Source organism: Simochromis diagramma, unplaced genomic scaffold (assembly GCF_900408965.1).
Source record: "Simochromis diagramma unplaced genomic scaffold, fSimDia1.1 OVJJ01000646.1, whole genome shotgun sequence".
NCBI lineage: Eukaryota > Metazoa > Chordata > Actinopteri > Cichliformes > Cichlidae > Simochromis > Simochromis diagramma.
Window position 1 is genome coordinate 6,338,553 of NW_024387279.1, and position 17,018 is coordinate 6,355,570.

At 41.3% G+C, this 17,018-nt stretch overlaps 2 protein-coding genes across 16 annotated transcripts in view; one reads left to right on the forward strand and one right to left on the reverse strand.

Annotated features, from left to right (window-relative positions):
- ncoa3 (nuclear receptor coactivator 3) overlaps window positions 1–2,959 on the reverse strand; it is a 35,326-nt gene extending 32,367 nt beyond the window's left edge. For 3 of the 5 annotated variants that reach the window (XM_040003248.1, XM_040003243.1, XM_040003246.1), the window contains exon 1: window positions 2,850–2,959. The gene's annotated coding sequence lies outside the window, so the exon portion shown is untranslated. Of the gene's footprint in view, window positions 1–1,373; window positions 2,520–2,849 lie in introns of those variants that run through there. The other 2 variants (XM_040003244.1, XM_040003247.1) reach the window with 1 other exon arrangement.
- The window catches only part of dido1 (death inducer-obliterator 1), a 41,043-nt gene continuing 26,905 nt past the window's right edge, over window positions 2,881–17,018 (forward strand). For 2 of the 11 annotated variants that reach the window (XR_005691777.1, XR_005691780.1), the window contains exons 1-4: window positions 8,183–8,447; window positions 12,487–12,563; window positions 12,858–13,009; window positions 16,752–16,895. The gene's annotated coding sequence lies outside the window, so the exon portion shown is untranslated. Of the gene's footprint in view, window positions 2,996–5,126; window positions 5,242–8,182; window positions 8,448–9,249; window positions 9,371–9,392; window positions 10,860–12,486; window positions 12,564–12,857; window positions 13,010–16,673; window positions 16,896–17,018 lie in introns of those variants that run through there. The other 9 variants (XR_005691770.1, XR_005691779.1, XR_005691774.1 and 6 more) reach the window with 8 other exon arrangements.

Sequence of the window (17,018 nt, forward strand, 5' to 3'; positions counted from 1 at the left end):
ACTAACCCTGCACTCCCCATACAGCTGTAAGAAGACCAAGGAGTCATATTTCAATTAGGGGAAACAATCAGGCTGTTCTTTCAGCTCTGTGTCATCAAGAGTACTCTCAAAGCTACTGCTCATCCACACAACTATTAATCATAAAATAAACACATACCACATGACCGATTGGCAGTTTCTCGAAACTAAGCTTATTATCTCTGTCTCTCTGTCTCTCTTAAGGCAGGGAGACTGACGAAACAGTCAAAGAATGTCATCTATTCAGACATTAATGACACAAAAATGCCGCTCAACAAAGACAGATTAGGCAGTCATCAGAGTTGCAAGCTCACCACCACTGTATTTAGAAGTCTTAGACAACTCAAATATGGCAGTCCTATGCAAAATGCAGCATTGCATAACGAGGTGAAAGCAGTAAAAATATTTTTAAAATCTTGCACTTTTTGATATTATTTAAAAATTAGGTTTTTAACCATTTCATTCATAAATACGTTTGTTTTGAATGCGCTGTGCTTACCCTGAGAATTGCAGTTTGAACTTGTTGTGGTCAATATATTTCAGGCTTCAAGCAGGAAGCAGGCACTCATGTGTTCCCCAATTTACTCATGTCACTAAATAAGTTTGTAGCCATAGCTGCCATAGCCACTCCTCAGAAATTCACATTTTTATTATTTTAGGGACAGGATACAATACTTTGTTTCACAAGTAACCTCTATAAGAATGACCCAAATATCAGCAATGCCTCCAAATGTTATGCTCATTTTAATAGGGTGAGCGTTAGGGTGCTGAATCCATGGGACATGTGACCGATTAGCCTTCTCCCATGCCCATGAGAAAAAGTGATAAGTTAATGAATTATTGAGAGCCCATGCGGGGGCCAACAGACAAAGAGCGAAAGCCATGCAATGCAGTCACTTCTGCACCCCATCTGCAGTCAAAGAATCCCCCCAAAGATTGATTCATTGTTAACACAGCCTGACACCCTGTGTGAGGGAGAAAGAGAGTGGTAGATAAAGGGACAGAGAATGGGGGGGGGAACAGGGGGCTCCGTTTGCCAAGAATATGAGCAGAAGTAGCTCACTGGACAGGTTCCCACAGTGGTCATTCTGCCCACTTAGAAAAATACCACATACATGGACTTGAGTAATGGCATTCTATGAGACTCAAAATAAAGACAAGTTAGCCCACCTGACAGCTAAAGACTGCTAGTAGAACCATCCTTACTCATTCTTTCCCAGCTACCAACCATCTAATGTCCACATTACTGAGATATCACAGTCTACTTAATCCCATGTGTGAAATCGCTGAAAGTGAGAAAACTCCACAGTAGGCAACAACAACAAAAAAAGAAAGAAAGAAAAAAATATATATACCTGAATGATCCCAGAAACTCTTGCATTGAGATGTAAATGCCTGCAAGTATCGGCAGGGATGGCCCCGGGCAAACAGAGCGACAGCACACCTAGTCCTCAAGCATTTCAGAGAAATGACTAACCTACCCCCTCACTGTTGCCTACACTTGAGCACGCTCTCCAAGAATTTCCTCTTACAACCTTAAAAAAACTTTAAAAAAAAACAAAAACAAAAAAAAAAAACCCTGAGTGCTCAGCATACACCTTGTCAAGCACAGGGAGGCGAACCCAAACCGGAACCCTGCGAGTGTTTATCATCCTCTGCACTGAAACACATCCATCTGCCTCCACAACCAGTCCGTCTGTCTCTCACGCTCACGTATGCACCTACATGTGATTTACCAGCAGTGAACGCCAACATTTAATCACGTAGAGAGATAGTCCCAGTTATACCAACCACTACAATCACGCGAGCGCTATTTCGCTACAGTCATGCAAATAAATACCACATGCTGGGGATTGTTCAGAGCAGCCACGCTGAGCCAGTCAGTTCAAGTTGGGTTGCAAGCAGCAAGCGAGCAGCATAGTGTAGGCTACTGGAAAATACTGCGTGGTTGCCCACGACCCTGCAGCTGGCAAACTTTACTAATGTAACAACCACTTAGAGAAAACCCGTCCCATTTTAAAATGAAAAAACATTTTGTCATTTTTCCTACACTGTTTTTAAATGGGTGTTACTTAGATGCTCCAAGTCTCTGTGTCAAAGTATAAGGAGGGAGCTCTGTTTAACAAAACCGAAGTAGATACACTGTAATTAAGAGTGCTAATCTCCACCACATTCACCGTGGAAGCTAGTCACTAGTCCAGAAGGTCATTCAATATTGTTATTTAGATTTCCCCACTAATGAAAACTTCCGCGGTGTACCGTCACACATTAGCTGTGAACACAGACGACTCCAGCAGCACATGAACCGAAACTGTAAAGCAAGGCGGGCTGTCAGGTAGAAAATATGGTCCCCAAAGCAATTCAGCTGTGTGTGTTGACAATGAACACATGCTAACGGCGGCACAAACTTCACGTAAACGTTTCCAAACACAAAAGAGTTCACTCGTGAGCAGAGCTGAGTGTTAACAGCTAGGGTATTGCACCCCAGCGAATCAGAGCCTTGGTCTCGTAAACTTTGTAGCTAGTGGATAAAGGAAACGCCAAAAAATACAAAAACCAACAAGAATGGATAGTTATCAAGCCAAGCTCGACGTTCATTGTGATACCACTTATAGGTTAGGAGCTAATAATATTACAACAAATATCCCATAATAAACAGACACTGGTAAGGTGGTTCGTTTTATCACGGTAGCGTAAAAAAGCACAGCCTGCTCGGAAAGCGAAGCTACACCAACTGCCTCTGTAACGGCCGTGTGCTTTCAAACAAACACCAGAGCCAGTGTTCAAAACTTGCGTATAACTGAATCATAAACCAACTGCAGAAAACTCACCGGCTTCGACGCTTTCATTGAGTACACCAGTTTGTTTTACGCCTCTAGAAACTCTCCGCCATCTTCGGCAAGACCGTGTTTGTTTAAATGGGAAGCACTCCCAGATCGGAGGGAGCCAGCTTGTAGCAGGTCGACTGGACTTCTGGGTAATGTAGTTTTCCCCATTTATAGGTCGCATCAAAGTGTTTGGCGCGTCCTGAAAATGAACTACACGTTCCTTTAATACCCTTAGGTAATATGAGCAGCAGACACAGATATTATTAGGGGATGTAAATTTTCAATTATACACTACATGTAGTGTTAATGGCATAAAGCAGCTTCATACAAACTACTTAGCCCTCCACATCTATAGAGTATCCGTTTTTAATGTTGCTCATTTCTTATTCCTCTTAATTAATCAACATAACACTGATAGCCATTTTGAATTTATTTAAGTTAGGAATTATATATTACTAATAATACAATGTCAGTAAAATTCAGCATAATTGCATGCAATAGGGCCTGAATTATAAACATCAACTAACTAACTGTAAATATTAATCTGAGTTTTTATATACTATGTACTGTGAAATCTTATCTAACACCATTCATTGCAGCACACATCTAGTATCTTGTAGTTATATCAGTTGCAAAGTGACTGTCAGTCATATCGATAGCATGTACAGCCTGGTATCACACAGACTAATGGCATACTGTCATTTTTTTTTTAAATAACCATGGAATCTCTGTGGCCCTTGAGCTGTAACACAGATGATAAAAAATAAAATAAATAATCTCCTCAGTGTTCTCTCCGGCACACCAGTTCAGAATTTTTACAAGTTAAGAAGGGGCGTGGGTAAAAGATGGCGAAAAAACAGCAGGATGAGGGCGCGGGGAGCGAACAAGCAAAAGTATTAAATATGCAGTTAGATCCTTACTTGATCTTTCCTGTCGGAACACTTTACTTTTGGGTGTAACAAAAAAAAAGTGAAAGGCTGGTCACATATTATCTTTACAGCTAATTGCTTAGATGACACAAACTGCTGCAGCACTTGCAGCCACCCCTGCACTCTGATTTATCTATTTGCTGTGAAGACGGTAAGTATTGCCTGAGGGGTGTCATACATGATCATGAGGCCATTTTGACCCATGATGCACCACAGAATGCCACAGGAAGTCATTCCTGTCTGTCAGACTTTACAACTCCTGCTCATGTCTCCAGGACTTTTTTCACAAGTAATATCTTGTTTATCTTGTACACATGTACAGTATATTTTTATATATACTATATACTATAATATAGAGAGTTTACATTTTATTTGTTACATATTTATATTTATATTTTAATTGAGTGTCTGCAACATTTTAATGTCCCCCCTGGGATGAATAAAGTATCATTCTAACGTGAGCATATAAGGACTTATGGATTGAACCACACCCATGAGTGCTTTTCATGGAGAGAAAAAAAAGTGCCTTTTTGTTGTTCGTTTCTTTTGGTTTGTTTGTTGGCCTATAGACAGCCTCAGTTGCATTCCATGAAGAGCCAAAGAGGGGCCCAGTGGCCCTCTGTCTGTACCCCTTCCCCCACTAAACATGGAAAACTGACCGCTGCCCCCAGTACAAGACACTTTATCCCCTCCCCCTCCCCTTACCACTTTGAAAGGACAGGAGATAGCAGTTTGAAAGGACAGGAGATAGCCCCACAATCATTAATGTATTCAGACCGGTTTACCTGCAAACAGCTAACCACATGCCTTTCTTTGCCCCGCACCCATTCCCATCCCCCCATTCTCAACACTGCGTATGACCACAAAGGACAAAAACACGATCACTGCACATTCCACGTTTCTGTGTGTGAAAGAACGATTTTAAGTTATACCGTTTATTAAAGCTGTAGTGTGATTTTTAGTGCAAAGATGCAGGGGGAAAAGAGACTTTACTTTTGGTTTGCTGCATTTCAGCCATTAGACAAATCAAATTATCAGTTAAACGTGAAAACATCTACATTTAGACACATAAATAAGATATTAATAAAATTAAATATATTTAAGTCACCCGGGCATTGTCAGGAATTTTTCTGAGGTAGGCTAATCACTTCTTTGGGTAAACAGTGGGTAAAGCAAAATTATTAGAAGGGCAATTCACGTAAATGTATTCCTGAAAAACAAGAAATGAACCTGGTAAAACAAAACAAAACATGCGCAGTGACAGGGAGATTTATTTTACCCGCAGAACTGATGTGCTCGGAGAGAGGAAAATAAATCTAAATCAGGAGCACCGGAAAAATCTAACTAGGGCGCCATCTTGGGGCCTGCCAGGCTAGTTACTAGCTCTCCAGCTCCACTCAGAAATACGAAGGTCACAGGGCGGAGTCTGCAGTGTGGACACCTAACCGTACGGCTTGAATAGACAAGTATGGCACAAGTATATTAAAGTTTATATGTCAGACTTTTACGACTTCTTTTCCGACCATAAAATGGTTGGAAATGAGTTATGCGATAACAACTATAGCTAACTATCAAGCTAATTATTGAGCTGTTTTTATTTGGCTAGAGAGGTGTCGTGGGAACAGTTCCCTTATCGTTTGATATTAGGAAACATGATATTTATTTTGCTTCATATACCCGACACACAGTTTTTTATTAACATGAATTAGAAACTTTTGGTAGGTAGCAACCAACAGGCTACATACACGAAAGGAGTCTTATTTTTTTAATTTTCTCATTATCATACCTAAAACCTTTATTATATGTTGAGACAGTTTCGCAGAAGGACCTCTAAAGTCTGATTCTACACAGTTATATGTGTAGTCATAGTTTATTTTACAGGTTTGTATGTCAACTTCCTATTTAATCATGTATCATAGATTACATACACCCGGTACTTTTCTAGCTAGCAGTTACTGGTTTAAGGGGTATTTAGTGATTTGAGATACAGACGAAGAGAAGAATTTGGGCAGGTTTTTTTTCTTGTTTTTCTTCTTTTGACCCCCAGAGCCTTTAGCACGCTCTTCTGGCAATGTTTAACTTTTTTCAGTAATTTTACATCGTTATTTTCCGAGTTCATCTCGCGAAGGTAATAAATAACAACTACAATATCATTGCCATTATTATACACCGTGCACCATCTAAAATTCATTTCCTTCATTTGGCAGCATATGTGTCTGAATCAACAGACAAAAGCTATCATTTGGACTAGAAGATTAATTCAGATGAATTTGTCAATTTTTGACGTCCAGTGAATTTATGGGCTACTGAGTGGCATGCTGTGATAAAGTTTTACCACTAGAGGTCAGTGTTGTCTTACTTCCTGTAGAAGAGAGGCCACAAACGTCTGAGGAAAGGAGCCAGGTGGTGCTCAGAAGACAAACCTTTTACGTTTTCAGAAATATACAACAGTAATTGCACTCTGGCTTTTTTGAATAATCATTTCCTCACAGAGGAACAATAATCAGCTTTCCTTTCTTTAGCATATTACTCCATGCCAAGATGTATGCCTGGAATTTAGAATAGAAAACAGGAGCGGTGGGTAGTTTATTATCTGCAGTTTATTGTTCTGTAGATGGCTTTGTGTCACCAATGCCAATTTTATTTTGGCAGTGAGCACTGAGCTATGAGTCTATATATCTTTGCTAAACAAGCCAGATCCGTGGGCTCTTTGTTTGAAGAATATTAATGACACAGTTATAAAGAGTAAAGTGTTTTCATGAATGAGAAAGTTAAGGGTGTAAATTTCAGATAATACCTCTGTGGTCCCTCGCACTGCATTTTATTTATTTTCAAAGAGACAAACACGTAGTTTTCACAGGAAGAGGTACTCCCTTGCTCTTTCTATAGGAATTAAGAGGATAAGTAGCTGTCAGATACTGCTAATCAAATGGACTTGATTAACTGATGAGGTGTGACTACCTCTGTGAAAGTAGATGTTTTGGCAGATTGCTGGTCTGGGGCATTCAGGTGTGTGTTAACACAGTGCTAAGGAAGAAAGACATCAGCAGTGATCTTAGAGAAGTAATTGTTGCTCCTCATTTCCATTTCCGAACAACATGAAGTCAGTCATTCTACAGTGAGACAGATTATTCAACAGTGGAAAACATTAAAGACAGCTGCCAATCTTCCCAGCAAGCTCACCCCAAGGTCAGCCCATACAATGCTCAGAGAAACTGCAAAAAAGCCAGGAGCTACAATTTGGACTACAGACATGTAGAGTAGCTTTACAGTTAGCATGTTAAATGTTTATAACGTTAAATGTTCATAACACTACAATTAGAGAAAGAAAATAGAAAACGACAAGTATGGCTTATTTGGAAGAGTTTCCAGGAGAAAGCCTCTTCACTCAAAAAGAACATTTACAGGGCCGCTTAGCTTTGCAAAGCAGCATCAGAGTAAATTACAAGACCTCTGGAACAATGTCCTTTGAACAGATGAGATCAAAGTGGAGATGTTTGACCAAAACCAAACACAGGATATCAGCACAAACACCCCCATACCAACTGTCAAGCATGGTCGTGGAGGGGTAATTATTTGAGCTTGCTTTGCCATAGTGAAAGCTTTCATGAAACTGCATCATGCAGCTGAACAATGATCCTAAACACACAAATCCACAACAGAATGCCTGAAAAAGAAAAGAATTGAGGTGTTCTTGTGGTTCAACCAGACATCAGCCTGACTGAAACACTGTGCCAGGGCCTAAGAGAGCTGTGCATAAAGAAATGCTCGCAAACCTCAATGAACTTATGCAGGATTATAAAGAAGAGTGGTTCAAAATCGCTCCTCAGTGACAGGAAAGACTGAAAAAAGGTTATACAGAAAATTGGTCAAAATTTCACTTAATGCTGGAAGTGAAAATAAAGCTTAATGTAAAAAAGAAACACGTGTGAACCCTTTACAATGAAATATAAAGTAACATACAGATTCTTATACTCTTATTGAATTATACTGCATGGTTGAAAGTGATAACAGAAACTGAACCACTGCAACCACATTGTTAACAACAAACAACAGCAGTTCAAAGGCCCAGGTATGACTGAAACACATGACTGTAATTTGGTGTTCAGACTGAACCTTTACAGGTCAAACACACAGAGTGCATTTCATGTCGTGTCTGCCTACCCACTGTCTTTTATTTACATAGCAGTTTCTTTATCTTTCCCATGATGTCAGCTTACTTTGAGGGTGGAAACTTGTGAGACAAATTCCTTTCTAACACCACACGGGCCTGTTTATTATGCATGTGACTGATGACTGCTGTTCGTAGCTGTACTGAAGAGCTCCTTTATAGCAAGTTGTCTGCAGGCTTCTTGTTATGTGTGGGTTGTCAGTGGCTGATTATTTTGATCTGGGCCTAGAGATTCCTGCTAGCTCTGAGTACTGCGTTTCAGCTTGCCTGTGCTAAACAAAAGACAAGCAGCCAGGAAATACACCAGCCAATCAGCAGCTGCCTTATATGCTGACAGCACATGGAGCCAGTCCTAGCGTAGCTTTTATCTGAACAGTTGAGTCGGACAGCTTGGAGAGCCGTGGCTGTGCTCTGAGCAGGGTGAGGGCTGACAGGGCTGTCCTCCATGTTTTAATAAGCATTGACATATCACACAGAGTATTTAGCCATGCATCCACAGAGGTAAGCCTTATTTTCATCTTTTTCCACATATACTACTTTGTCTATGAGGCACCAGATCTGTGCCTGAGTAATAATATAGGTTTGTCTGACAGAATGGGGGAGGGGAAGCATATTTGTCACTCACAGCACAGGAGTGGAGCCTGGAAGGAGAGCAATGCATGGTATAGTATAACAGACAGCCTCTGCTAGCTGGTTGGCTCTGTGGATATGCATAGTAGAGGGCCATAGGTCACATCCAAGGTCATTGTATGGTCTGACTAAGAAAACCTGCTTCCTTTTGTAAAGTTCAAAAGAGAAGTGACGTTCTGTGACTGTCCCTGGCCTTTGACAGGCCCAGTGAGAGAAACCAGGCAGGATGGGAGAGCAGTTCAGAGAGGAGATCCCAGAGGAATTAACAGATGGTAAACTGACAGCACAGCAAGTTTAATTTAGACCTCGAACAAGAATGAGAGCAAGGCAGCAGGGTACTCTTGTTAATTGTTTGCCAGACTAACACGGCAGGGAAGAACAGACTGTAAATGATAAAACTGTATTTTCATCCGGAACCCAGTTCACCCCAGAATGGGGAATGCAACCTCCCCCAAAAAACAAACAAACATGCTGTTAAAAAGCCTGTGAGCTGATCATCATTATTATAAAAATACAAATTATTTATTGAGTAAATATGCTGTAGCTGCTTATTTATCACGAGCTTGGAAAAACTGCCTGAGCTTAATGGTGTGCACTGCCTCCCAGTGTTGTTCTCTGCTGCTGAGTGTCAGCCATTTTAGAGAGCTTCCCCTTTCTGTCCCTCTGCTCCAAGCACACTGAGTATTTGTATGTAAGACAGAAGGAAAGAAGGGAAGGACTTCCTCTCAAAAGGCTCTGCACAGAAACCTCATCTCATCCAGAGAAGCTTTTGCAGCCTTTTTGAAGTCGACCAGGTTAGATTGAATTCTGTTTATGCATAATGGTGTTGGTGTTTTGTGTGCATGGAGCAGATACACATTTTAAATTCAGTCAATGATTGTGTCATTTTTCTGTCGGTTTAGCAACATTATTTATATACCATGTAATATTATTGACAATGATTATAATGGACAGAGCAAGTCAAATGTAACCAGTGGGGTTATGGCCTGGATATAATATGGTGTTTATAAATGTGCTTGACCAGGGTTCAGGAACGATTTGTAAGGACTGAAACAACAAAGTCAACACTCAGTTTGCTGTGAATGGTGTCTGGTAATGTGTTTAATCCCCCCCCAATTCCACTGCGCTTTTTTTCAGGATTTGTACAGATACAGTCACACCTACACATACAGCCTTTTTAGTTTGGTTTGTGCCTTTACAGAGTCCTTCCTCGCATGTTTAAATAGATATAACATGTTTTAAGGTATGGTTTTCCCACAGAAAACTGGTCATTTGCTTAGTAATTTTTAGTGACTTCTGTGCCTCGCTCATCACGCTTTCCTTTTTTACCAGGAGTATCCAAGAACGGTTTCCTAGTGTCAAACGCTTGAGCGTGTATCTGTTTTATCTCGTAGTTTGTATTTATGTTTTATGAGAACTGTGTTTGAATTGTGTATGCTATTTGTATCCATGTCTTTGAGGTACTTGCTGTAAGGAAATAAATATATTTGGCTTAAAAAAATGAATACCTCTGCTTTAACGGTCAGCTTACGTCACACTGTGTGCTCAGATTTTCAGGCTGACAGTAGATGGAGGAAGGAGGCTATGCAGTCCATAGTGTCTAAAAGGCCTGTGACATTTTTCAGCCTCATCTTTGTGTCCACCTTTAGGGCCCTTGCTATATATCAGCATGCCGGGGCACATCATAAGCTGCATGTGGTCCTGTGCAGCAGATCTGACTGGTGCCGTGTGTACGTGCTATGTGTGCAGTGTGCACATTGGCCAAAGAGAGAGAGCGTGAGGGAAAAAGAGAGAGAGAGAGAGAGTCTTCAAAATGGACGCCATACACATATACTGGCTGAGAGCACAGAGAGAAGGAATCTGATCCCCTCCTTGTCAAGCCCGTAGGGCTGCATCTTACATGTCTGATAAAAGGAACAGAGCCAGAGTATGACTGGATGGAGTTTTAAGGCAGTGAGGGACTTGGTTTTCACGACTGTTTTTGTGACAGCAAGGATCAGTCCTCTCTGCATTGCAGCATTGTGGTTGAGGAGAGCGGGGAGAAGAGAGCCTGTGTGGCACACCGAGCTGAGCACCCAATCAGGCACCTCCGTGTGGTGCTTGAGCCAATCGGCAGCTCGCAGCCGAGGTTAAAGATTGTCAATTGCAGGAGAGAGCAGCAGGGAGAGAAGGCCTTCTGGGAAACCTGGACCCATCTTTTCCCTCATCCCCCAACGTCCTCAATTGATAAAGATAAAGATTAAAGAATAGGCTGAAGAATCTGTATGTGAGTAAGGAAAAAAGGTATGCCGTTCATTTCCTACATTGAGGCATGATTGTTATGGCAGTGGTGGGTGTGGAAGGGGATGTGTCAGAAGGTTACAGGGTTACAATGTGCTGAACTGAACGTGCTGTGGTCTCTGATTTATAAAGGGATTTTGTCAGGATAGACAGCAGTGAGTTCCCTCCTGTCTCTCTTTCCCTTTGTGTGTTGTTGTATTTCCTGGCCTGGACAGGACATGATGGTGCAGGGGTAAACTGTCTAAGGCTGTCCAGAAAGGCTGGATGAGGAGGCCAGTAAAGCAGTTTCACTGCACTCTTATTTTTGTCTGTAGATGTGCTGTATTTCTGGATGTCATTTCATCTTACTGTAGGGATTGAGGAGGTTGAAGGGTGTGGGGGTTGGGGAACAAGATAATCGAAATGGAAGCAGTATTCTAGCTGGATGAAAACAATACATTTAAAAGGTGTTTTTGTGAAGTGTAAGGGAAATAAATATGGAAAAAACCTGGTTCATCTGAGCACAGAGGCCACTGCATCTGCTGTGGCGTCAGAGAAAACCGTAATAACAAAAGAAACGACAACAGAGCACCTGTAAACCAAGGTGACTCAGATGAGAAAAAACCTGTTGGTTTGAGAGCACATTTTGGATTGCATTTGAATGTTCTTTTTCTCCAACAGAACTGTGGATGTGATTGTGCTTTCCACTACGATGCGCTGGCTGGTATTGGCTCGATTAATGAATATTACTTTTTGTTTAGACTATTTACATGCTGTTAACTTGTTGGATGTCAGAAAATGCAGACATTTCTTTCCTGTGTTTTCATATTTACTATTTATTAGGTCAGTAGAGAAAAGTGTCTAATACTAATAAATGGAGAATGGCAGCACACTTTGTACTCATGTTGTCTCAGTATTGGTTAAGTTTAACTCTCCTTGAGATCAAGATGTGGCCTTTGTTCTGAGCTGCTGGTATATTGGTTTGCTCTCTCATTTTGAGTCTTCTAGCTGCAAAACATTTACATAAATTGTTAGGACTATTACCAGTGGAGCATTTGTTTTCAGGTTTTGCAGTGTTGTGTTGTACTGTTGAAGTTTTGCTTACTCTATCTTCTAAAGTCAATCTTACCTTTTTTACCTTTGAAAATCAAAGGAATTATTTCTTGACATGACATAGACTTACTGCTGGATATCATTCACATCAAGTCTTTGAAACCCGCGGTACTTTAGCTCAGCTCTTTTCTTGAAATACTGAGACGCTTCTTCCCGCCTATGTGACCCAACTCTCACCAGAAACCTGTTGTCATTTTTTCTCTAAAATAACTTTTCTTCACATGATAGGAGGTGATCCAGAAAGTTATATAATAAGGTTAAGAAAACCTGACCACTTGCATACCTACTAATGACTGGAAGTCATTAATAAGAGAGGTTATTTTGTATTCAGCAATGAGCTTTATTAATTCTGGTCCTTTTTCTTACTTGCAATTTGGTTCAATCATAATTACACTAAGAAAGTAACGCTCCTCATGCACCATGCGGTGTCTTTTTCCCCCTGACACATTTAGAAAAATAACAATATGACACATTTTCAGCTGTCTGTTACATTTGACTGCACTACACATTTGAATACCTGTGGCAATGTTCTTTTCAGTTTGGAAGAAGAGGAAGAGGGAAAAACAGAAGAACAGGCTGTAACAGAAGAAATGGAGATCTCAACACGGTCCAAAGGTAAAAATAAAGTATGCAAGGTATTCAGATGGCAAGGCTCTCTTTCTCCACCTGCAGCGTTTCTAAACTTTTTATGTGTAAAGTGATTTTGGTTTGGTTTATTACTATGAATTAGACGAGCTAACTCACAGTTCACCTGTGGCAACCCCTTGCAAATAAGATTACATCTGAAAGAAGCTATTTTAGTGGCGCCACTCAGTTGTGTGAGTTCAAGAAAAGATGGTTGTCATTTCTGATACTTTTTCCTGCTTTTAGAATCAATATGTCTGTTTGATCTCTGATTATTGTCTGCAGTTTCAGAGGCTGGTTCAACAGAAAGGGTGGCACCAAAAAGAAAGATGCCCAGTCCTTCTCAGTCATCCAACGGTCACTCCTCTGCTGAGACCTCACCGTGCCCAGTGAAAAAGAAGAAGAAACCAGGTGCTGTTAGCAGCAGCAAAGACCAGGTACCAGTCAGTTCACAGCTGAGGATTTTTTATAAATAAACTATATTTATAATAATAACACAGCAACAACTAGTTGGTCATATTTTATAGTGATAGTAAAATTGATAAAAATATCAACAGTCCAAACTTTTTAAAGATACATTTATATAGTTAAAAGAAAATATATTTTGCTCTTATGTATTATCTTAATTAAAGGCTCATTTTTCACAGATAATTACAAAAATATTTTGTTTCTTATCTAGTGGCACTGATAATGTAAAAGGGTTTTAGGGGGTTTTGTTCAAATTTGTAATAATAGATGATCCAAAATATTTAGGAGAGAATCACATGTTACTAGAAAATATCAGCACTTCACTCTTTTGAATTTGTGCTTTTCAATATATGGGATTAAATATCCTGCAATAGCCTATATAGATATTGTATCATTACCAATCACTGGTGATTTTGCCAAAAGGTGTTTTCAAGATGCCAGATTTATTTACTGCAAAGAGCAGTGGACATTGTCCCTTCTGAATGTGAAAGGCATGGACAAATCAGGCTACAGTATTCATTAAGTTTAAGTCAACTCAGACTTCAATAAGTTACACAATTTTAATAGCACAAGATAATTCTTTTGTGATGTATTGTATTGTTGGGAAGTTTCTGATAGGGCTTATATAAGATTTAGAGGCCATGTCCAATATTTTTGATGTTTGTCTGTTAGTTTTGACCTGATTAATACTGTTAATGCCTGAGTATTATGTGAAAATGAAGTCTGTGCAGCTGTAATTTTAACAAATGCTTTTATAGTTGCCAGTATTTCAGTAAAATTCCCTACAATCTGTACTATAATAATTACATGATTACTTGTGGCTTATGATTTAGCTTGCATTGCCATGTGAACGCTTTTCTTGCTTTCTGCTCAAAGCAAATCACAAATTTACATTAAGATAAGATAAGACTTTATTGATCCCACAACGGGGAAGTTTTTGCGTCACCTCAGCTCAGGTACAGATATCAGAAGGAAATACAAAAATACAAATAAGTACAATCAGTGAAAAAAAGTAAGATAATACACTATATACAATGGCAGCATACACAGTATGTGATTATGGATATGGTTGGAAATATGGAAGACATAAACTATATAGCTTGATATAACTATTGTACCACTACTATTCCTATTTATAGACATGTACACACACACATGTACACACTAAATATACATATGTATACATATGCATACATATACATACATACATACCTGCACATGTCCATACACATGGAAGGTCCATTATGCATGAAGTGGTGACCGTGGATGTTCACAGTGTCCAGTGAGTCATGACATCGTGATTGAGGAGTTATAGAGTCTAACTGCTGTTGGGATGAATGATCTGCGAAAGCGCTCCTTCCTGCAGCGAGGGTGTTTCAGTCTCTGACTAAAGGAGCTGCTCAACCCACTCACATACTCATGCAGTGGGTGATGTGGGTTGTTCATGATGGATGTCAGCTTTACTAACATCCTCCTCTCGCCAACCACCTCTACAGACTCCAGGGGACATCCCAGCACGGAGCTAGACCTCCGCACCAGTTTGTCAATCCTGCTCCTGTCCCTGTCCGTGCATCCACTCCCCCAGCAGGCCACTGCATAGGAAAGGGCAGATGCTACCACAGTGTCATAGAAGGTCCTTAACAGAGTCCCGCAGACTCCGAAGGACCTCAGTCTCCTCAGCAGGTGGAGTCGACTCTGGCCCTTCTTATACAGGACGTCTGTATTTGTAGTCCAGTCCAGTTTATTGTTGAGGTGAACACCCAGGTACTTATAAGAGTCTACTATCTCAATGTCTTTCCCTTGGATGTTCACCGGTGTTGTAGGGGGTGACTTCCTCCTGAAGTGTATGATCATCTCCTTTGTCTTGCCGGCGTTGATTTGGAGTACGTTGGTCTCACACCAGCCAACAAAGTCACTGATGACCCCCCTGTATTCCTGATCATTCCCGTCTGATACGCATCCAATGATGGCTGTATCATCTGAGAACTTCTGTATATGGCAATCGTCTGAATTATAACAGAAGTCTGAAGTGTAAAGGCTGAACAGGAAAGGTGAGAGAACCGTGTCCTGCGGTGCCCCCGTGCTGCAGATTACCACCTCGGACACACAGTCATGGAGCCTCACATACTGTGGTCTGTTGGTAAGGTAGTCGATGGTCCATGCAGTCAGCTGTTTGCCTACTCCAGCTCCCTCCAGCTTCCCTCTCAGTAGTGCAGGTTGGATGGTGTTGAAAGCACTGGAGAAGTCAAAAGACATGATCCTCACAGTGCTCCCCGCCTGCTCTAGGTGAGAGAGGGATCGGTGTAACAGGTAGATGACAGCGTCATCCACCCCAATTCCAGAACGGTAGGCGAACTGCAGGGGGTCCATCACTGAGCCCACCAGTGGCCGAAGGTGGTGCAGGATGAGGCTTTCCATGGTCTTCATCAGATGAGAAGTCAAGGCAACAGGCCTGAAGTGGTTGGGCTCCCTGGGGTGTGCGATTTTTGGCTAACTGGAGGAGGGTTAATGGAACCTGGGGGGTGGGAGAGGTGATAAGTGGGCCATTGTCAAATCTGTTAAAAAAACAGATTCAAGTTGTTAGCCCACCCCCGGCCAGCAGACATTTTGGCTCCTCCATTGTCCTGGAAGTGTCCAGAGATTTTTTTCATGTTCCTCCAGACTTCTCTGATGTTTTTCTGTTGGAGTTGGTTTTCCGTCTTTCTCCTGAAGCACTCCTTGCCTTCTCGGATCTTGTTTTTAAGAACCTTTTGGACTTTCTTAAGTTCCTCCTTGTCTCCTGACCAGAAAGCCCTCTTCTTCTTGTTCAGCAAGGCATTCAGTACTGGGGTGACCCACGGTTTATTGTTTGAGAAACACTGTATTTTCTTGGTAAGGCACAGTGTTCTCAACACAGAAATTAATGTAGTCCGTGATGCAGTGGGTGAGGGCGTCGATGTCCTCACCGTGAGGCTTGCAGAGTTCCTGCCAGTCTGTGCATTCAAAACAGTCTCTTAGGGCCTCGGTGCGTTCCTCAGACCACACCCTTATCACCTTCTTTGTGGGGGAGTTCCTCTTCACCATAGGAGTGTAAGTGGGGTGGAGAAGGACCAGGTTGTGGTCTGAGTGGCCAAGGGGTGAGGGGGTGATGCACTGTAAGCCTGCTTTGTGTTGGCAAACAATAGATCCAGGGTTTTGCTGTCCCTTGTATGGCAGTCAACATACTGGGGGAAGTTAGGGAGAGTGACAGATAGTTAGGAATGATTGAAGTCCCCAGAGATAATATGATTGCATTAGATAAATGATTGGTGGTAAATCACTTTGCCCATTATGTTGTCCTTTGTAAATAATTAGTTATCCCCTCAACCTTGATTCCCATTTAATCAAGATTGTCCACACTGTTTTCCCCTTTTATGTTATAAAACACAGACTGAAATCACGAAATGAAGCTACATTACCTAGAATAACTGGACTTGTAATTCTTTTATGGTAGACTCATAAAACAGCAGTCAGTGTGTAACAGAGTCAGTCTGTGTTTTGGATGGTAACTTCTGTGTGCTTTTTGTCAATGCTTTGCATGTCTGCTTGGCTTCTCTAATCTCTGGCCTGATTTTGATCTCCCCCAACTTTGTGTTTCTTTTGCCTGCATTCCAGTCAGAACTAAGACATGGTCCCTTTTACTATGTGAAGCAGCCAGCACTCACCACAGACCCTGTTGATGTTGTACCGCAGGACGGCAGGAATGACTTCTACTGCTGGTTGTGCCACCGCGAGGGCCAGGTGCTCTGCTGTGAGCTCTGCCCCAGGGTGTACCACGCCAAGTGTCTCAAACTACCAGCCGAGCCCGAGGGCGACTGGTTCTGTCCGGAGTGTGAGGTACTCACTCAGGAATGTGAAAAATATATTAGTGTTGTAAAGCGTAGGTTAATCCTGTACTTATATTGGCTTAATAAAATAAGACCAACCAGTAAGTATGGATTGTAGATGACAAAGATAGGT